This window comes from Pseudophryne corroboree, chromosome 1, assembly GCF_028390025.1.
Source record: "Pseudophryne corroboree isolate aPseCor3 chromosome 1, aPseCor3.hap2, whole genome shotgun sequence".
In the NCBI taxonomy this organism is placed as follows: Eukaryota; Metazoa; Chordata; class Amphibia; order Anura; family Myobatrachidae; genus Pseudophryne; species Pseudophryne corroboree.
Genome location: NC_086444.1, coordinates 1,004,969,103 through 1,004,991,963, shown reverse-complemented (window position 1 = coordinate 1,004,991,963; position 22,861 = coordinate 1,004,969,103). Strand labels below are relative to the sequence as shown.

At 40.9% G+C, this 22,861-nt stretch overlaps 1 protein-coding gene and 1 pseudogene across 1 annotated transcript in view; both read right to left on the bottom strand.

The window, feature by feature from the left end:
• Positions 1–22,861, bottom strand: part of GALNTL6 (polypeptide N-acetylgalactosaminyltransferase like 6) — a 1,932,308-nt gene that overhangs the window by 1,128,850 nt on the left and 780,597 nt on the right. The window lies entirely within an intron of this gene.
• Positions 15,031–15,149, bottom strand: LOC134943286 (5S ribosomal RNA; annotated as a pseudogene).

Below are 22,861 nucleotides of genomic sequence, written 5' to 3'. Positions count from 1 at the left end.
TTGTATCTGCTATGCATGGTGCAAAGTATTGATTATCGGTACTTTGCGCATGCACAGAATCTTTTCTGTGCATGCGTGAATGGGTCCTGCAATGTAGCACACACAATGTAGCACACAGACTGAGTGATTGGCAGTCTGATGCTATTGGGGGGTGGTGACGGCCTTTGCTTCTCCAAATGATGGCATGTTGTAGCCATTTAGGGGGAAGGATGAGGCTAGGCATCTCTATGCTTCAATGGAGATTTCCTGGACTCTGCGATGGGGGGCTTGCTTAACAACATGGGTGCTGCAAGCTGCCTGATGTTGTTTATGGAAGATCTGATACTGCATCTTTGGATGCACTTCAGATCAATAATGCAGCAGAAGGTGTGATGCCTCCTGCTGCATTAACAGGTAAGTGCTTTCACTGCTGCTTCCATGGAAGCAGCAGCGATAGCACCTCCAACCACATTTGAATTAGCCCCAAATTGGGGGAGAAAAATTAGTAGAGTAAGTAGAAAATATCATTAGCAGTTGCCTTAAAATTAAAGTTGGTGGTGGTATCCATTGGTTGGAGAAGTGGTAAAGTGGCTAGGGACAGGTTAAATTAAAGAAGATGATCATCAGAGGAAATGGGGAATTGATGACATCAGAGATATCACATTGATGAGTAAAGTCAGATTATGGGAGTGACCATAGAAACATAGAAACATAGAATTTGTCGGCAGATAAGAACCACTTGGCCCATCTAGTCTGCCCCTTTTTTTTTAATATTATTGTTATCTCTAACCTTATTTGATCCTTATTTCTTTGTAAGGATATCCTTATGTCTATCCCATGCATGTTTAAATTGCTCTACTGTCTTAGCCTCTACCACCTCTGATGGGAGGCAATTCCACTTGTCCACTACCCTTTCTGTGAAATAATATTTCCGCAAATTTCCCCTGAACCTCCCCCCCTCCAGTCTCAGTGCATGTCCTCGTGTCCTATTGCTTCTCTTCATTTGGAGAATGTTTCCCTCCTGGAATTTGTTAAAACCCTTGATATATTTGAAAGTTTACATCATGTCCCCCCTTTCCCTTCTCTGCTCCAAACTATACATATTGAGATTTCTTAGTCTTTCTGGGTATGTTTTGTGATGTAGGCCATGCACCATTTTAGTTGCCCTCCTTTGTACAGTTTCTAATGTATTAATATCCTTTTGAAGATATGGCCTCCAGAACTGAATACGGTATTCTAGATGAGGCCGTACCAATGACCTATACAGTGGCATTATTACTTCTTTCTTTCTGCTGCTGATTCCTCTCCCAATGCAGCCAAGCATCGGACTAGCCTTCCTCATTGCCTTGTTACATTGCTTACCTGCCTTTAAGTCATCTGAAATAGTGACTCCTAGATCCCTTTCCTCCTCAGTAGTTTCCAGTATAGTGCCATTAATACTGTATTTAGCTTTAGGATTTTTGAGACCCAAGTGCATGATTTTGTATTTTTTGGCATTAAACTGTAATTGCCAGACTCTTGACCATTCCTCTAATCTACCTAGATCCTCAATCATTTGTTTTACCCCACCTGGTGTGTCTACCCTGTTGCATACCTTTGTGTCATCTGCAAAAAGGCATACTTTCCCTTTAATGCCATTTGCAATGTCACCAATAAAGATATTAAAAAGCACTGGTCCAAGTACAGATCCCTGGGGTACTCCACTGGTAACAATTCACTCCTGTGAATGCACTCCATTTACCACAACTCTCTGTTTTCTATCCTTCAACCAAGATCTTATCCATTCAATAATCCTAATATCCAATCCCAAACTTTCAAGTTTATTTAGCAGTCTGCGATGTGTAACTGTGTCAAAAGCCTTACTAAAGTCTAGATAAGCTATATCCATGGCTCCACCTTTATCCATCACTTTAGTCACACAATCAAAAAAGTCAATAAGATTTGTTTGACATGATCTCCCCCCCAGTGAATCCATGCTGTTTGGGATCCAGTAAATTGCCAGATTTGAGATAATCTACAACTCTTTCTTTTAAGAGTGTTTCCATCAATTTCCCTACTACTGATGTAAGACTCGCTGGTCTGTAGTTGTTTGCCTCTTCCTTGCTTCCACTTTTGTGCAGTGGGACTACGTTTGCTCTTTTCCAGTCCCCTGGAATTACTCCTGTAGCTAATGACTGGTTGAATAATTATGTCAATGGTGCTACCAGCACCTCTTTAAGTTCTTTTAGTATCCTTGGATACCACATGAGTTGGAGGGTAATGCTGTCCATTGAGTGAGGCTGAAAGAAGATCATGTGGCTAATTGATTAAAAATAGATATATCCACAGACTGGTATGTTCCCAATTGTATAGCGCAACAAAATATGCTTGTACTGTATAAATAGATTTAATTATTAATTCTTAAAATTGTATCCTTCCATAGAAAATCACTTGAGATGCAGATTTTATTTATTAAAATTAATACTTCTCGTTCTGCAATCAATGTAGATTACATGTGCTTCTCAGCATTTACCAAGAAAATATCTTAGAAAATCATCTAAGAATGAGATTACAGATTAAATATCCTATATATGTAATTTTATTATATAAAAACTTTGGGTCCGTGAAACATTGTACATTTAATCAAGTTGCCTATAGTGCTATGCTGCAGTAAGTTAATATGAATACTGAATAATATATATCTACTTGTATATCTAAAATATATATATATATATATATATATATATATATATATATGCAGCAAAAAATATCCGGCACTCCAGAATCAATGTGTAAATGCCAGGGTGCCCTCCTAATGGTAATGCAGAGGAGGTGTCCTTCCCCACCTGTGGCTCAGGTGTTTGCAGCGAAGGAAATGAGGCGGCACTCCATGGATTTATGCAAAAAGGTTATTTGTATTTAAAACATGGTGACATCAAAATAGCATTGTGTCAATCAAAACAAAACAAAAACAGAAACAGGTATCTTACGACGTTTCAAGGCATGGCAACCTTTTCATCTGGTAAGTAACCCTAGTGCTGTGAGGAAGGTTCTTTATCTTCCTCACAGCACTAGGGTTACTTACCTGATGAAAAGGCTGCCATGCCTTGAAACGTCGTAAGATACCTGTTTCTGTTTTTGTTTTGTTTTGATTGACACGATGCTATTTTGATGTCACCATGTTTTAAATACAAATAACTTTTTTGCATAAGTCCATGGAGTGCCGCCTCATTTCCTTCGCTGCAAACACCTGAGCCACAGGTGGGGAAGGTCACCTCCTCTATATATATATATATATACACATATATATATATATATATATATATATTCTAAATAACATGAGAGCATTCCCCAGGTTCTTATCATCTTAGCAGTAGTTTATTACTCACGGCAAAATGGTAATCAGCAAAGTTGACATTTTGGGTCTCACATGACACTTTGCCAAGACCAGACAGACAATGTGAGAGTGGTGCAAAACAAACTAAATGAACCCATAGGTGTAGATATACTTGGATTAATTAATCAAGGATATGCCTAATAACAAACAAACACTTCAATGTTTATATGTGGTAATTAAAAAAAAGTAAATAAATAATACTATTAAATAGTGATAAGCAGGTTCGGTTCCTCGGGATCCGAACCCCCCTGAACTTCACCCATTTTACACGGTTCCGAGGCAGCCTCGGATCTTCCCGCCTTGCTCGGTTAACCCGAGCGCGCCCGAACGTCATTATCCCGCTGTCGGATTCTCGCGAGATTCGTATTCTATATAAAGAGCCGTGCGTCGCCGCCATTTTCACTTGTGCATTGGAGATGATAGCGAGAGGACGTGCAGCGTTCTCTCAGTTTCTGTGTTCAGTGTGCTGCAAATATCTGCTCAGTGTGCTGCAAATATCTGTGCTCAGTGTGCTTGCAATTATCTGTGCTCAGTGTGCTGAAAATATCTACGTTCTCTGCCTGAAAAATACTACATATCTGGTCTGCATTGTAGTATATAGTAGGAGGACAGTGCAAAATGTTGTTGTGACCACCAGTATATATATAGCAGTACGGTACAGTAGTCCACTGCTCTACCTATCTCTGTGTCATCAAGTATGCTATGCATCCATACCTGTGCTGCATTTAAGTTGTGCGCAGTATATAGTAGGAGGGGACAGTGCAGAATTTTGCTGTGACCACCAGTATATATATAGCAGTACGGTACAGTAGTCCACTACTCTACCTACCTCTGTGTTGTCAAGTATACTATGCATCCATACCTGTGCTGCATTTTAGTTGTGCGCAGTATATAGTAGGAGGGGACAGTGCAGAATGTTGCTGTGACCACCAGTATATATATAGCAGTACAGTACAGTAGTCCACTGCTCTACCTACCTCTGTGTCGTAAAGTAAACTACAAAAGCTCAGTAAAATGACCGAAAAATCAAAATTAAAAGCATCTGATGAGAAGCATAAACTTGCCAATATGCCATTTACGACACGGAGTGGCAAGGAACGGCCGAGGCCCTGGCCTATGTTCATGGCTAGTGGTTCAGATTCACATGAGGATGGAAGCACTTATCCTCTCACTAGAAAACTGCAGTGCCACTCCTAGATGGGCCAGGTGTTTGTGTCGGCCACTTGGGTCCCTTAGCTTAGCCACACCGCTACCTCATTGCACCTCTTTTTTTCTTTGCATCATGTGCTGTTTGGGGACTATTTTTTAAATCTGCCATCCTGTCTGACACTGCAGTGCCACTCCTAGATGGGTCAGGTGTTTGTGTCGGCCACTTGGGTTGCTTAGCTTAGCCACACAGCTACCTCATTGCACCTCTTTTTTTCTTTGCATCATGTGCTGTTTGGGGACTATTTTTTTAAGTGCCATCCTGTCTGACACTGCAGTGCCACTCCTAGATGGGCCAGGTGTTTGTGTCAGCCACTTGGGTCGCTTAGCTTAGTCACACAGCTACCTCATTGCACCTCTTTTTTTCTTTGCATCATGTGCTGTTTGGGGACTATTTTTTAAATCTGCCATCCTGTCTGACACTGCAGTGCCACTCCTAGATGGGTCAGGTGTTTGTGTCGGCCACTTGGGTTGCTTAGCTTAGCCACACAGCTACCTCATTGCACCTCTTATTTTCTTTGCATCATCTGCTGTTTGGGGACTATTTTTTTAAGTGCCATTCTGTCTGATACTGCAGTGCCACTCCTAGATGGGCCAGGTGTTTGTGTCAGCCACTTGGGTCGCTTAGCTTAGTCACACAGCTACCTCATTGCACCTCTTTTTTTCTTTGCATCATGTGCTGTTTGGGGACTATTTTTTAAATCTGCCATCCTGTCTGACACTGCATTGCCACTCCTAGATGGGTCAGGTGTTTGTGTCGGCCACTTGGGTTGCTTAGCTTAGCCACACAGCTACCTCATTGCACCTCTTTTTTTCTTTGCATCATGTGCTGTTTGGGGACTATTTTTTTAAGTGCCATCCTGTCTGACACTGCAGTGCCACTCCCAGATGGGCCAGGTGTTTGTGTCAGCCACTTGGGTCGCTTAGCTTAGTCACACAGCTACCTCATTGCACCTCTTTTTTTCTTTGCATCATGTGCTGTTTGGGGACTATTTTTTAAATCTGCCATCCTGTCTGACACTGCAGTGCCACTCCTAGATGGGCCAGGTGTTTGTGTCGGCCACTTGGGTCGCTTAGCTTAGCCACACAGCTACCTCATTGCACCTCTTTTTTTCTTTGCATCATGTGCTGTTTGGGGACTATTTTTTTAAGTGCCATCCTGTCTGACACTGCAGTGCCACTCCTAGATGGGCCAGGTGTTTGTGTCGGCCACTTGGGTCGCTTAGCTTAGTCACACAGCTACCTCATTGCACCATTTTTTTTCTTTGCATCATGTGCTGTTTGGGGACTATTTTTTAAATCTGCCACCCTGTCTAACACTGCAGTGCCACTCCTAGATGGGCCAGGAGTTCGTGTCGGCCACTTGGGTCCCTTAGCTTATCCACACAGCTACCTCATTGCACCTCTTATTCTTCGCATCATGTGCTGTTTGGGGACTATTTTTTAAATCTGCCACCCTGTCTGACACTGCAGTGCCACTCCTAGATGGGCCAGGTGTTTGTGTCGGCCACTTGGGTCGCTTAGCTTAGCCATCCCGTGACCTCGGTGCAAATTTTAGGACTAAAAATAATATTGTGAGGTGTGAGGTGTTCAGAATAGACTGGAAATGAGTGGAAATTATGGTTATTGAGGTTAATAATACTATGGGATCAAAACGACCCCCAAATTTAATCTGTTTTTGAGGGGTTTTTGTAAAAAAAACACCCGAATCCGACAAAAAAATTTCAGGGAGGTTTTGCCAAAACGAGTCCAAATCCAAAACACGGCCGCGGAACCGAATCCAAAACCACAACACAAAACCCGAAAAATTTCCGGTGCACATCACTACTATTAAACTGTAGTTTTTGTATAAATTGAGTGCGTTTATCAATATGGATCAATCCAATCAGTCGATCGCACACTTGCAAGGCTAAAATACACTCTGCTGTGGGCGGCGACTATGCGTTCACACGGCTGCTAGAAACAGCTAGCGAGCGATCAACTTGGAATGACCCCCTTGTCCATTCAGCGTTGATAGACGCTGGTCTCTTCCTCCGGCTGGTTCCCCCGCTCCAGCTGCAGCTACTGTGTGCTGTGTAGCGTGATGTGTATAATGGAGTCTAGGTCTGGTTAGTGGCTTGAGTATGCTCAGCAGCATGATCTGGGAGTGAGATCTCAGTACAGAGAATTAGGTACTGGGATCTCACTCCCATATCACAGTGCTGAGCACACACAAGCTGCTAACCAGACCAGGACTCAATTATAGACATCGCGCTGCACAGCGCACAGGAGCCGTAGCAGGGGAACCAGCGGAGGAAGAGATCAGCATCCAGCAACATCACGGACAAGGTTGGTAGCATAAGGAAAGTTAGTATACAGCAAACTTTTCACTGAGAACTGCTCCTTCCCACATGGCAAAAAAAATGGAACCCTTTAATACCTGAGGACCGCAGCAATTGAACAAAAGGCCTGTAAACAAATTACTAACCTTTTTTTTCTTTCATTTATTCTATTTTTCTATCTACACACCCCTCTATTTCTCTTCACATACAATCTTTTTCTCTTTCTCCCTCCAACCTCTCTCTCTCTTCTGACAGTTTCACCCCCTCTATCTCTACTTTCTAGGCTTTAAATATGCAACATGTTGATGCTTGCTGATTGTGTTTACATTACATGCAGTGCGATTGGCCTAATTTACGAGTGGATAATTACTCACCAAATGTTGAACAAAATGAGATAGATTTGCAAATAAATTCACTAGCGATAAATATCCATAATTTGGCTGAATCGATATGTCAATGGCTAGTTTAAAGCAATAGCAAATTCTAAAATGCTGTATGTGTGGGGTTTTCCTAAAAAGTACTGAATGTGTTTATGAATATAAAAGGTATCAATTTGTATGGGTCAGACAATGTTCACAAAACTATAATCTCCAGGCACTAATCAAGGATGCATATTTGCTAATTGCAAATTGAAGGTAATTATCTACATCAGACAGTTATTTGCAGTGCCATTTCTACAAATGCAATCTGCCCATCAGATTCCTTCTCGCAGAATCCAAAGCACAAGGCTGTTACGTTCTCCTTACCAGACTATGATTTATTTCTATTGATCAAACCTCCTGCTGATTCATTTTATATGAAGTGCATGTGAGAGCTCAACTGCTAAAATTGGCATAGCAGGGTGTGAAAAAACCTTTTAAGTATAGTGTAGCCATAGTTTAAAGTCTGAAGTATTGCAGATATCACCATGGAAGATACAGAAACTCTCTGAAAAATGAATGATTTGTCTGTAGAGGGAAAATGAAAAATTGCAGATTAATATTTATGTATTTGAGACTAGCAAATTAATAGGTAAATTAAAATGGTATGGCAATGAGCTAGTCTAATAACGTCCCATAGATCTAATATATTGGACTGCATATATTATTGCACATTATTTCAGTTTAAACTGCAAAACTACTGTATTGTGCATGATATTCATTGCAAGGGCAATATTAATATAATTTCTTATTAATCTAGCGGAACAGTTTGCACAGTGCATAGAAGATCTAGTTTGGAAAACAGAGATTAAAGTGGTTCTTCTCCTAAACCAATTTCTAGCATGTTGTACAATAGGTTTTGTGGGGAAATTATTTTAAAATTTTATGTACAGTACTTACAAGTCTTGCAGATGTCTTTCTGTATCTTAGCAGTGTAATGCAGAAGATGATTCACTGCATAGCTACTGTATGTAGCAACAGGATGCAGTTAAGATGCCGGCTGTTGGGATCCTGGCAGTCGAAATCCTGACACTGGAAACCCGACACCCATCATAATGCTGACACTGGAATACCGACAGTGTCAAGAAACTGATGCCTGATTCCTGAAAGCTGGCATCCTGACCGTAAGAATAGCGGGCGGGTTAGGGGAGTTTTATATTTAGGAGACACCCAGGGCAGTTAGGTTTAGGCTGCGGGGGCAAGATGTTAGGGTTAGGCTGCAGTGAGGGTGGGATAGGGTTAGGCACCACCAGGGGGAGGTTAGGTTTAGGGACTAAGTGGGAGGGTTAGGATTAGGCTGCGGGGAAGGGGAGGTTAGGGTTAAGCATTAAGAGGGGAACAGAGGGTCAGGCTACGGGAATGGGGTAGGGAAGAGGGGAGAACATGTTTACCTAGCCCCATACTTGCTTCACAATTGGTACTATATCCCCCCACATCCCGTCCAGTAGTCATTCACACTGAACCCGTAGCAACATTTTAAATATTACGTCCTGAGCATCGACTCTTTCTACATAAGGTCATCCCTTGATCACTTGGGTGTCACATAAAGAACAATTGACTATAGTTAGAAAGTGTGGACATCAGAATTAATATTCAGCTTTCTGTCAGGTTACAATAATAGCCCTAATGGCATGCACCATTAAAGTCTCTGTAACAATACTAAGGGGGAAATACAGTATATCAAAACTTATATAATGAGATACGGTACATCTACACCAGTTGGATCCTGCAGCTGTTCATGGATTCCAGGTGCAAGAATACCTGCCTTCCCTACTTTCCTTTTTGGTAATGGCTCACATTGACTGTACACTAGAAGTACCAATGTCATGTTACCGGTGACTAGTTCAGGCAATCCACTAGTATTGTATGTTTCCGACGAAGCTGCAATAAAACTTATGAAAATATCTTTTCTGCCCCCTTCACATACTCAGAGGTCTAATAATGCACCATGTAACTACAATATTTATCCAGGAACTCCTCCATTTCTCTTACATCCATGTGAAAACCAGGTACTTAAGGGTGTTGAGCTGGAGGGTCCCTTTCACCAACATTTAAACATAGGGAACCCTTTCTATTACAGAATAAGCTTAGCCCAGGGAAAAATGGCAGCATAAAGCAGCCACATGTGCACTGGCTGAAGAGGAGGGGGTGGGTGTTCATGTTAGGTAAATATTTTCATAGATAGCCCTGCAGCATAATTAGATGAGGTTTAAGAGCATTTAAAATATTTTCTCTGAATCTGATGCCACTGTTCTCCTATTTCAGAGAAAATATAAATTCCTGAAATAAGCTTCCTCTTACGTTTAATGGCAGGGTGAATCTGATTAAAATGGTGGTACAAACTAATTTCCTTTATATTCTGCAACAGTCTCTGGTCTATATTTCTACTTCATTTATTTCGCAAATAAAATAGTTTGATCTTGACTTTGATATGGGCAGGTAAGCAGCCTCAAATTCAATTGGATATACTTACTAGGTCCAGAATGGGTGGTTGTATAGTACAGTGGTTCCCAACCTCGGTCCTCAAGTACCCCCAACAGTTCATGTTTTCCAGCTCGCCTATCAGTTGAACAGGTGTATTCATTACTCACTGACACATTTTAAAAGACCCAAAGGTGAAGCTAATTATTTCACTTGCAATCCTGTGAGGAGACCTGCAAAATATGAACTGTTTGGGGTACTTGAGGACCGCAGTTGGGATCCACTGGTATAGTACTTCCACACTTCCGGTTCTATTATTATGCTAAACAGCTGGCACACATTCAGCCATGGATACAGGATAGCTCTTTTGACCTCATTCCTGCTCTTTTGGTTTCACATGAGACTTCAGGTCACACTTCCTTTTAGGTGCTGTTGAGTGGTAACTTCTCGAATCATAGCCCCCTGTTACTTATTCATGCAGTTAAAATATGGCATGACATACTGTACATGTGTTACTACAGTTTACTGAAATTGACCCTGACACTCTGATGGCATTCTTGTAGATTCCCTGAATTGGACACTCTCTCTGTAAGACAGGTCTGGGATACTAGGGGTGTTGGTACGATGGGTCAGTTGTATTCTGATGGTGTTCTGAAGTCCTTTGCTCAGTTGAGGGATAAGTACAGTTTGCTGGCAACTTATTTTTATAGATTTTGCAACTTAGACATGCCATTACTGCCCACTTCAGGATGGTCCCTCAAACATTACACACTCCCCGGTGAAACAGTTTGTATTAACTTTGGGACTTGTCAAATCTATGTCACTTGCATACTCCTTATAATTGTCTTTCCATCACAATGATACTTTACCTGCACTATATAAAGGTTGGGAAGCTATGGTAGGGATCCTTAGTAATTAGGAGTGGGAAGCCATCTTGGAATACCCCTGTAAGGCTACCACATATATAAGATTACAGCAGACACAGTACAGTTCTTTATCATACACTGAATGTATTTAACTCATGTTCACCTGGTGTACTTTGAACAACGGCAATCTAACCTTTGTTCCTAGTGTGGTAATGCACAATGAACCTTCTGGAATCTACTATGGAAGTGTTCTGTGGTTCACTTATTCTGGGCCCAGGAATAATCTTCTACTGTATGTCTACTGCTGGTATTCCCCTCATGGTACTTACACCAAAATTCTATAGCTTGGGCGCTATAGGGGATGATGAATTAGATCGATACAGTGTTCAATATGCTACTAATCTGTGTGCACTTGCTAAAGTATTTCTGGCTCATGCAATGGTGGCTTCCACAAGCCCAGATTTTCCAATGTGGGGAATGTCACTGTGGAATGTCAACATTCATTAGAGAATGTCACTGTGAAACATAAGCGAAATATGTACCTTGTCCACAAGACAGAAACCACATTTGATTGCCTCTGGTCCAGATAGCTGGAGTCAACTTCTGTGTCCTCGCACCCCTTTATATAGTGCACTATGAGTACATGTATGTTAGTTTCTGTTGAATAGTACTCCATGTGTGGCACTTACTTTACTTTATTTTATTTTATTATATTGCACTTCTGTCATTTTTATATTTTTTTCCACCTTCGGTTGTTTTGTTTTATTTTTATTTTCATATGTATGTTATGTAAGTTTGATAAGTGCTTTTATGGTTTATCAACAGTGCGTATGGTACCTGCAACACCATAGATTGTATTACGGAGTGTCAGTACCCTTGCACATGATATTTGATATTCGAAGTCAAATGTTTTATGTTCTGCTGCTCATCATCATTTGTACATATGTAATGCTTTGTTAAACTGAATCTGTTTGTTATACTTGTGTTTATTTCATGTACAATTTGGTCCCTCGTCATACCCATGCTTCTAGTACAGTATATCTAGTAAGCTGGTTTCTATATTTATGGTTATTAAATAAAAACTACTTTATAAGAAAAAGTACTTTTCCCAGAAGGGTAGGTTTTTTTGTTTTTTATCCCTAAAGAGAACTCTCCCTAACATGTTTCTTTGTTTCATTTAAATAAGAACTGAGCTGGTAAGGACTAGGCATGTTGTCTATAGTAGCTAAATGCTCTCCATATACAGCTGCACTTAACCCTGCGGGTATGTTAATTGCAGAGAGACCTTGCATGTTTTATCATCCTGCTCAGTCATTCATGTCCAGCATGTTTTTGTAAAAAAAATGCTACTGTGATTTGGTTTACAAGTAACAATAAGCAAACTAATAAGAAAGAGAATCTGAAAGAACATTATCACAGATAAATTATATTTCAGTTTGGCATTCTGTAATTCCGGATTTATGTATGCCATCCTTTGTCATGTAAACAGTTTGAAGTTGTTGGATATCTGGCACCATGAACATTACAGAATTTTCTGGTAGGAGATACAATATGTTAAGAAAAAAATGAAATGAAAGAAAGAAAGTCACTTTACCCTTCTAGGAAAGGTGCCAGATGTATACTTTGCCAAACACATCTAAATGCATCATTGACAGTAACACAGGACAGTTGATTTAAAGAAAAAGTCAGATTATATTACAATGGACCTGAAGTAGAATGGGGCAAATATATGCCTAAAATGTACATGTCAAATGTGCATTGCCAAAATAGTCCTCTCTCGTACATTTTGACAATAAAATTAATTGCAAAAATTATGAGGGTAGGGATGAAGTGTGTTAGGGGTAATATCCATTTTATTTTGTTTATTTATATAACTACTTATATTTTTTTTATTACAAAGGTCCATGCTTCATCAGTGACATGCAAATAAACACAGACAGTTGTGCGTGAAAATTTCAGGAGATCAGCAGTTTCCGAGGCGATCAAACTAACCATCTGGCCCCAACAGGAGTGTTTGTCATGATTGTACGAAATGAGTCACTGCCACATGATTGACTAATTAGATATTTAAATTGATTAGGTTATAAAGGTAAATGCACAGGTGTGAGTTTGTGTACATACTTTACTGCAAAATTTAAGTGCACTGTCCATATCTCTCTAAATTATCTCTAAAGATTTTCCCGGGGAGTTTCTGAATACTTAGTAGCCTGATTGCAACTGTATTGGTTCCTATGTATCTCCACCTTGATCCTTGATGATATACCGGCAGATGGGATGCCGGCTGTCAGTATACCGACAGCGGCATCCCATGTGCCAGAATACTGGCAGCGAGTCCCCTTGCTGGTTCGCTGTGATCACCATGCTGCGGGCCCAGTGGTGAGCTTTGCTCATCATAGATTTTATTCCCACTTGGTTGGTGGCGTGGACCCACCAACTAAGTGGGAATTAGGGGTGGGTGTCGGTATGAACACCGGGATCCTGATCACTGGCATTTTGACTGCATCCCTCTCCACCTGGCTCTGGAGATGTCAGATATAGCTCCACTTCTGTTTTATAGTGAGTAGTGTCAGTTATAGATTTTTCAAATATGTTCAGTGTAAAGTGGTCTGTGTGCAAATCACCACAGAATTCTGGAGAGCTAAAGAAGTGTGTCTTTACTAGGTATGTGCGCCGATTGCCGTGTATATGTATTAACCTTGTGTTTGTTTCTGCCAAAACCGCCCTCATGTGTTTTGGTTTTGGATCTGTATTTGTTTTCAAAAACTGCTAAAAACAAATACATAATGTAGGCCATTTTTGTTCCAACACTATTATTAACCTCAATAAAATTAATTTCTAGACACTTCCAGTCAATTTTAACCACCTCACAATATTGTTCACCAACACAGATCAAACACTGGCTGGCTGGACAAAACTAAGCAACCGAGCAGCGGCACAAATACATGTCCGTTATTTCTGTTTAAAAATGTTTTGCAAATTAGTAATTTATTAGAGCTATAACAAATCAAACAAACTCACAAGCACTTTCAATAGAAAACTATCCAACACAGAAATTTACTAAGAATTGTGTATGGAATATCATTGAACTGAAGTAGTAGTAACAAACAGCAAAGAAAAAACCCTAACCCATGTGTAAAATAGCAACAGCAGACATGGTTGTCCCTTACGCAAGTGTGCATGCTCCCAGCACATGTTTATTCTAAGTGCCCAATATGTGCCCTACTCCTGGCAGCCCTAGGCCACTAATGACTGGCACTCTGGGCCCATGTAAAGCCCTGATCAATCAGCCTTTTTGTAGAGCAGCTCCCCCAAATCTCCCTAATCATAAAATCAGCATTTCATACATGCGAGGTACAGTGAAGAATACTTTGGCACACACAGTTAAATATTAAGTGGGACACAGTGTGTCAGAGACAATGCTGGTTGGATACAGTGTGGGTCAAATACACCTCAGGTTGGATACAGAGCAGGTAGGATATAATGCGTGTTGGATACAGTGCAGGTTACATTTTGGGTCAGATAGAGTGTGGGTCGGATGCAGTATGGATCAGATACAATGTGGGTCAGATACAGTGCAGGATACAGTGTGGTTCAGATACAGTGTAGGTTATAGTGTGTGCTAGATACAGTGTGGGTTACAGTGCAGGTTGGATACAGTCCAGATCAATTAGTGTGGGTCATAATGCACTTACTGTGACAGCAGGCAGGAGGGTCCCCCCGATGGTAAATTCCTCTGTTGGTGTCTGTGAGGATGATGATGGTCCGAGCACTGCAGTGTGAACAGTGCCTGTCATATCTAGCTTGTGTAGTAGCAGTGCAGCAGTAGCCTCTGGGTGGAGGCAAAAGCAGTGATCCATTGGCTGAGAGATGGTTCTCTCAGCCAATCAGGTGTCAGCCCATTGATTTAAATAACATTTTGAACTTGGCACCCAATTCCAAAACCTGTGAAACCTGACAACATGAGGATGATAAACAATAGGGAGAGAAGAAGACTCTTTTTTGGGCGCACTCTTAACTTTAAATGAATATAGAAATTAGTCAGAATAAATTAAAATACAAGTTTTAATAATTCAAAAAAATTAAGAAGATCAGTGGTTCATAAAGAGGATAATGGTGGTCAAACAATTAACAAGATATTCAAAATAGCACAGTGTGCTGATACTCAATGAGAACTGGGTTCCGGCTGAAGGAAGGAAATTCTAAACGTTATGTGTTTGACGGTACGTTCTATTAATAAGCCAGTCACTGTTATGCATTCCCCTGTCGAGATATATAAGTAATACAGTCTGGATACTGGTTGTACTTATAGATAATGTAAATATCTCTCTCTTGTATCCAGTCAAAGAAGAGGGGGGGATGGGGGGGGGAAGAAGAACGGTGGAAATTGAAGAGCAGTGTGAATCTTCTGTCAGTGTTAGACACTGTGTAGGCTCAAACAATGAGCTCTACTACACTGAGTATTCCTCAATGGTCACCCACTTGAGTACTGACCCAGCCCAACACTGATTAGCTTCCGAGATCGGACGGCTTCGGGCTTTTCCAGTGTGGTATGATAGTAGAGAGAATGACCAATAATTTGAAGCTCTGGAATCACTGATGAGAGTTCACGAATTTACAAAGTTATTCAGGACAGATACCAGGGATAGAGGAAGCCAGGTGGATCTGCTGCCAATGTTAGACAGGGACATGGCCCTGAATCAATGGTGAGAGTCCACGAAAATAAAGAGAGGAAGGAAATAAGTGGACAGTAATATCAGTCTGATAGGCTAGTGATAATTAAATCACAAATATTCTAATTTTGGAAATAGTAGAATGAGCTATAACATCTATTCCATAATAGGCTGGAATTGCCTGGATAGAGGATGTTTGAGATAAAGAAACAGAGACAAAAAGAAGAGATAACAGTGTAACTGCTATAAAAAAGTATCCACTGCAAATTGTTAGTACTTTAAAGAGACATAAATAAATAGCAGTGCGATTGTAACTGAATTGCAACTAGAAAGAATAACAGTGTAACTGCTACAGAGGTATCCACTGCAGGTTGTTAGTACTCCAAAAGAGACACGAATAAATAGCAGTGAGGCTGTAACTAAGTTGCAGTGGTGTGTCCACGCCACTTTAAAATGGCTGGCCACACGTTGGCTGACCTAAGATACTTTGGTTTTGATCATGTGCCACTTACATTACGGGGGGGAGACAGGACTAAATTTTTAGTGGAAAAGGAATCAAGATGGATCATGATGCTGAATACTTTTACGCCATTTGGTCTTAATGATAAGATCAATTGGAACACGTTATAATTAGGGGAGATATAAGGATAACAATTGCCTCGCCCTTATATTCCCCTACAGGTTTTGGGGCTACGGTCCAGTAAACGAGTATATATTTAGTTAAGTAGTATTTAGATACCGGTGTTGGTGTAGTCATGCACTGGTATCCATGGCTGTTGATCATGGAGATGTATATATTCATGTTTTTTGTATGTTTTTTGTATGTGTTTTATGTATTTAATGCTTTCAATGTTTTGTCTGTCATGTTTTTTGTTAAAGGTTCCGGCTGTGATCCGACCGCTGGCATTACAGGAGCCTATTTGCAGAGCCAGAACACCCGAGGCTTCCTGCTCCGGAAGACAGAGTAGCGGGTGGTGCGCAAGCCATGCGTTGCCACAGCAACATGATGCAAAGGGCGGAAGTGGAAGGGAGTGTGACGGCCGTTGACGGGAGCCAGGTGGACAGCGGCGATGATCAGCGGCACCTCACACAGGTATTTAAATGTAGTTTTTTTGTTTGTATGGTTGTTAGTCTATCTTGTGAGGTACTGAGGACGGAGCTGAAGCTCCGAAACGTGCGTTTACCTTAATACAAGTTTTGCTTCTATACAAATTGTCTCCAGTGCCGTGATTTTTGGAGGAGTGCATGGGATTTCTCACTGTTGCACGGAGACTTGTTGTGGATATAGAGTTGGAGTGCCGGCTGTTATGGATTTTATATTTGAGTGCTTTCATTGAGCGGATGTTGGCAAGGCACCCACATGGATTTGCTGTACTGAATACTTGTGGATACAACAGATGACGTGACTTTCATCACAGTGACTGTATACTGCGGGGCTGCATTATATGGTGTTGCACTTAAGAGGTTAACGACAGTGTCTGAAGTGGAGTGAATTGACTGGTTGCATGACCAGTGTGTATTGCAGTAAGAATAGTGGGGTCTATAAGCATTGAAGACCCATACTGCAAGTAATATGGAACAAGAGGCCACAATGACACTAGATCCTCTAGGATGCAGTGTGATGCAGAAAATGAATTTGAGTGAGACATTTAGTTTCACACCTGCCCAAATTGAAAGCATTTTGTCAAAAGAAACTATTCCAGTAAAGGACTAAACCATTAAAGCTGAAGATTATTTTTTCCAAATGATGCGATTAAAACGTTGTGAAATAGATTTCGTACTGCACAGTGTTTCTCTGTCTGAGTATTATAGAGAACATAAGGTCCCACGTGGATTCCGGGTACGGAATGTACCGACTATAGGCCGACACAACCCGGACTTTGTCAGGAAATGGCTGGGGATCCTGAATCGTTGCAGCTTTGACCTTATGATTCTCGTAATAGAAGAGGCAAACAGGGAATTAGAGGTAACACGTACGAAATTAGCACATTTGGAACAAGACAATAAGAAAATCCTGGAGAAAGACACCTCGCAGGACTGGATCCCAAAAATGGAGAAACAATGTGACCAGTATCGCCGGGAGCTTTTGAAGTTTAAACGAAATAAAAATGCAATGGTGGATCAGGATTATGATGAAAACAGGATATACAGATGGTTAACGGGTGCAGAACCTGATCGACGATCAGGACCAAATACGAGGAGAAGACCATGGCAAAATCCCAAACACAGAGGAGATAAAAGCGGAAGATCGAGTAGCGATAGTGATTTTGCATTTTCAGAATTAGAGGATAATTCCAACATGAGTGAAGTCCCTTTAGGACAAAGGGCCCCCGATGGTGCCAGGGGCTCAGGAAGTCTGCCTCCCGCAGGGGTGGCCAGAACAAAAGGAATCAGGGCAGTTACACTCAAGAAGAACACCTGATCTTCAATCTTTCTAAAAGATCTCTATCTGCTACTGAAACCCAAGTTTTGGGGAAAGGGTTAAGTTTTGTGCCAACGAACAATCATGATCCCTTTAATTGGTCACGGGACTTGCATAACTTTTCGCGCAAGTTACGATTAAAGGAGTATTTCCAGAACTCCCCACTGGAACAAAGAGGGTCGGTATTTGATCCATTTCTGAAAAGTGTGTCCAGGTCTCGGTTTGATCCAATTTCACATAACGCCTCCATCAGAACTTTTAGCAGATTGATGGATGATTCAGTCAACAGATTTCTGTCAGCTCCGGCAAGAATTAAATTCAATCTTACAAAGGCAGAACGGGAGGCTTTGAATCAATTATCTACATACCAAGATATAGTGATCAGACCGGCCGATAAGGGCGGGGCAATTGTTATCCTTGACCTGGAATATTATAGAAATGAAATCCAAACACAACTGGCGGAAAAAGAAGTCTACCAGAAACTTAGGGCCAATCCGGTGCTTGAGTATCAGAAAGAGCTACTTGATATCTTAATAAAAGCTAAAGAGAAAGGTTTGCTCCCGGATAAGGTATTTAAGGCACTTTGTGTGGAACATCCGAAGAATCCGGTGCTGTACACATTGCCTAAGTTGCATAAACATGACACTCTCCCGCCAGGGAGACCTATCATTTCCGCCAGGGACTCTCTCTATCAGCCAGTGGCACAGTTATTGGACAGTGTTCTACAACCCTTGTTGACCGACCAGGATACCTTTTTGAAGGATACAACGTCGTTCCTGATTAAACTTGAAGCTCTCCGGGACATTCCATCAAATACCCTATTATGCTGTTTAGACGTTCGTAGCTTATATACATCAATTCCGCACCATGATGGCATGCGGGCTATGAAAGTATTCTTAGAGAAAAATTTGGCTACTAGTATCTTTGACCATGACTTGTTCCTAACATTGTTAGAACTTACATTATGTTGAAATTACTTCTTATTTGATGGGGAATTTTTCCTACAGCTGCGAGGGTGTGCGATGGGATCATCAGTCGCACCCTCGTATGCTAATGTATACATGTTTGATCAAGAGCAGAGGATGTTCTTTAATAACCCAGAAGTAAGAAGTAATATTTTGATGTATACTAGATATATTGATGATGTATTCTTGCTGTGGGGGGGTGGTTTGGAAACTTTTGAGTCTTTAATGTCAGAGATCAATGGTCTTACATCCCCTATCAAATTTACCTATTCTTGTAATGAGACAGTGGCTAACTTTCTAGATGTTAAGGTGATGTTGATTAATGGCTCTCTGCATTCGGAGATATACTCCAAACCCACTGACAGGAATACACTCCTGCTAGCGTCCAGTCATCACCCTCCCGCTTTGAAAAAGGGCCTCCCAGCATCACAAATGATGAGGGTGGCTCGTATTACTAGTGATCAGGCCATAGTACCACGTTTGTTGGATGAGATGATCTCTAAGTTTGAACATCGGGGTTATGATAGACATATGTTGGAGGCACAGAAACAGAGGGTACTGGGTATGCCCCGGGCGGAATTGTTAAAACCTACTGCTACCAAAGAAAGTACAATTCTACCTTGGAGTAGTGACTATTCGGTGGCTAGTCCCATTATACACAGGGCTTCTAAGGCGCTTTGGCCCATAGTGGCGTCTGACCCTGATCTCACAGTGTTGAGAAATATCAGACCGGTAGCTGCATTTAGACGGGGCCGGAATTTAAGGGATCGCTTAGTACGAACAGATATCACCGAAATGGGCAAAACTAAAAAAACCTAATGTCCATTATAAAGCCCCGGGTTGCTACAGATGCCCTAAATGTGCTACGTGCCGTTACATGGTGGCGTGCAAGGAATTTGAGCACCCACATAATAAAGAAGTACTCTATCAGACATGTCATCACATGCAGCACCTCTTATGTAGTATACGCCATTGTCTGCCCATGTGGTTTTTACTACATTGGTCAGACCACGCGGAAATTGAGTAAAAGGATGGCGGCCCATCGGTCGGCCATCAAACTGACACTCGAAGGAAAAACGGTTGACCAACCAGTGGCACGCCACTTTAAAATGGCTGGCCACACGTTGGCTGACCTAAGAAACTTTGGTTTTGATCATGTGCCACTTACATTACGGGGGGAGACAGGACTAAATTTTTAGTGGAAAAGGAATCAAGATGGATCATGATGCTGAATACTTTTGCGCCATTTGGTCTTAATGATAAGATCAATTGGAACACGTTATAATTAGGGGAGATATACCGTCTAAATTTCTCGATGGGGATATATTCCCCTACAGGTTTTGGGGCTACGGTCCAGTAAACGAGTATATATTTAGTTAAGTAGTATTTAGATACAGTTGTTGGTGTAGTCATGCACTGGTATCCATGGCTGTTGATCATGGAGATGTATATATTCATGTTTTTTGTATGTTTTTTGTATGTGTTTTATGTATTTAATGCTTTCAATGTTTTGTCTGTCATGTTTTTTGTTAAAGGTTCCGGCTGTGATCCGACCGCTGGCATTACAGGAGCCTATTTGCAGAGCCAGAACACCCGATGCTTCCTGCTCCGGAAGACAGTGTAGCGGGTGGTGCGCAAGCCATGCGTTGCCACAGCAACATGATGCAAAGGGCGGAAGCGGAAGGGAGTGTGACGGCCGCGGACAGGAGCCAGGTGGACAGCGGCGGTGATCAGCGGCACTTCACACAGGTATTTAAATGTAGGTTTTTTGTTTGTATGGTTGTTAGTCTATCTTGTGAGGTACTGAGGACGGAGCTGAAGCTCCGAAACGTGCGTTTACCTTAATACAAGTTTTGCTTCTATACAAATTGTCTGCAGTGCCGTGATTTTTGGAGGTATGTATGTATATATATATATATACTTTGATGCATGATACCATCAACAGGTATTGCTGTTAATTTCAGAGAACAGCAAAATCTGATAACCTATAGGCTCAGGACTTCACAGGGGTTTTGGAAACTTGTTAAAAATTGCTTTTGTAAATGTAATTGACACTTCTGCTGAATCCCCGCCAGCTTAATAATTTTCAATGACTGCAATTTAATATACTAGGGGACATATACTAAGCCTTATAGAGTGATAAATTGGAGAGTTCTAAACTACTAATCAATCAGCTCCTAACTGCCATGTTACAGGGTGTGCTTGAAAAAGCACTCAATTAAATATGTATGATGTTTAAAACATTAGTACAGTGCACATACAAATTAATAGATTTATTAAAATACATATATCACACAATTCAATAACAAAACAAATATAATAAAATAGAAATAGCATAACCGCAGACTTCCCTAAATGTTTAAAATCAGCAAAATGATTTGGATTGTGTGCTCCACAGTTATTTAGTTTATTATCTTAAATGTTCTTTGTATCTATTCAAAAGATCCACATTAGCAGCCAGTTCATTTAAAAATACCATTCATCGGAGGCAAGGGGAGAGCGCTCTCTATTAATGTCCTAGCACTATGCTCACACCCTTCATGCCTCATCCAGTTAATTACTGTTAGATGACAGCTGTAAAAAGATGCGCCCTCAACCGGACACTTTGATATATGCTGTCAGCACACAAGGGGATCTCTTACCCTCCAGGCGGTATATACACAATTGCAGTGTTACGGACACTTCAGTCTTGCTGCACCGGGTGGTCGACGCTAGTACGAGGAATTGCTGGTCAAGCAGGATCTATTTGGATTAGTCAGAGCACACTTACTTTCAAAATTGCTGCGTTACACGTTTCTCCAAACTAATCAGCTGGCGGTTTCATCAGAGGGTGAATTATTATGTTCCAATGTTATCTCTATTACAGGGGTCTATTCATGAAGCAGTGAAAAGAGTGGAGAAACAGACAAGTGGAGAAGTTGCCCATGGCAATCAATCAGCATCTCACTTACATTTTATAGAATGTACTTGACAAAGGTTTCTTTCAAAGCTGATTGGTTGCTTCTCTACTGCACCTTTTCTCCACTGCTTCATGAATAGACCTCTAAATATCTTGGGACCATTTAGCATTTAGCTGTATTCATTACTTCAATAGTATATTATGTGCTTAAAAAAGGACAGTTAGGAGCTGATTGGTTGGTAGTTTATCTTTCTCCACTTTATCACTCTTTGTGAAGAAGACAGTATGCCTTTGTTATCTAAATCAAGTCCAGGTAATGACAATATTGCACACATAAACTAATGTAATATGTTATTTTTCTGAGGACTTTCAAAATAAATATTATCGTCTTTCTCTAGAATGTGGAATACCAAAACCTTATCATAGATTTGGGGACAGCCAGTCACTGTATCAGAGGCATAGCTCGCATTATGTGAACTGCTTTTATGTGAAAAAAGAGAGAGATTCATTTTATGAATAGGGCATGCTTTATAATGGGATCACATAGCTAGTTACCAGAAGTCCAATCGATGCACACAGCCTACATGGGTTGTTCATGATGATTTTCTTACATTCACCTTGATGCAAACACATAAAAGTAAAAGGCCCATTGACACAGAACTTCAGCCTAATAGGACTAAGAAATATTCACCTTTTACTGTCATTTGAAAATGTACAAGACATACTGTATAATAAGATATTAAATTTGCCTTTGTCGCCAACAAAGGATTGTCTACACTATTTCCTGCAAGCAGTGAAAAAATATTCAAGTGCGATCCAGCTTGTGACACTGACATTTTTCCTCACAATGGGATCTGCACATTTAGGTGCCTTGATTTGCAGTCTGAATTGATACATACTGCCGGCATAAGTCTTGAACAGCACTTACTGATACGCCACAAAATGGTGATCGACTGCATCTATTTCTACACGTGTCAGCATAGTTCGGAAGTAGAGTGATCATAAAAGCAGAAGGATTCTTCTTTCTTTTCTTCCTCTGATAATGTTTTATGAGACAGAGCGTGAGGAACAATAGTTCTAGCTTTCTCTTTACACTTTTTCAAGTAAATAGTTTTCATTAGTAATGACAATTTGAAAGCTAACCTTTTCCAGTGGTGCAATATGATATTCAAGCCAAGCCTGCTTGTCATCTCTCTGGCGGCAAGAGCATGACAAAGAATACCAGCAAACAAAATAAAAATATCAGTAATTAAAATGCTAATAGCTCAATGTGTAACAATACCCAATTTCCAACAACTGTTCATGCTTTTCATCAAT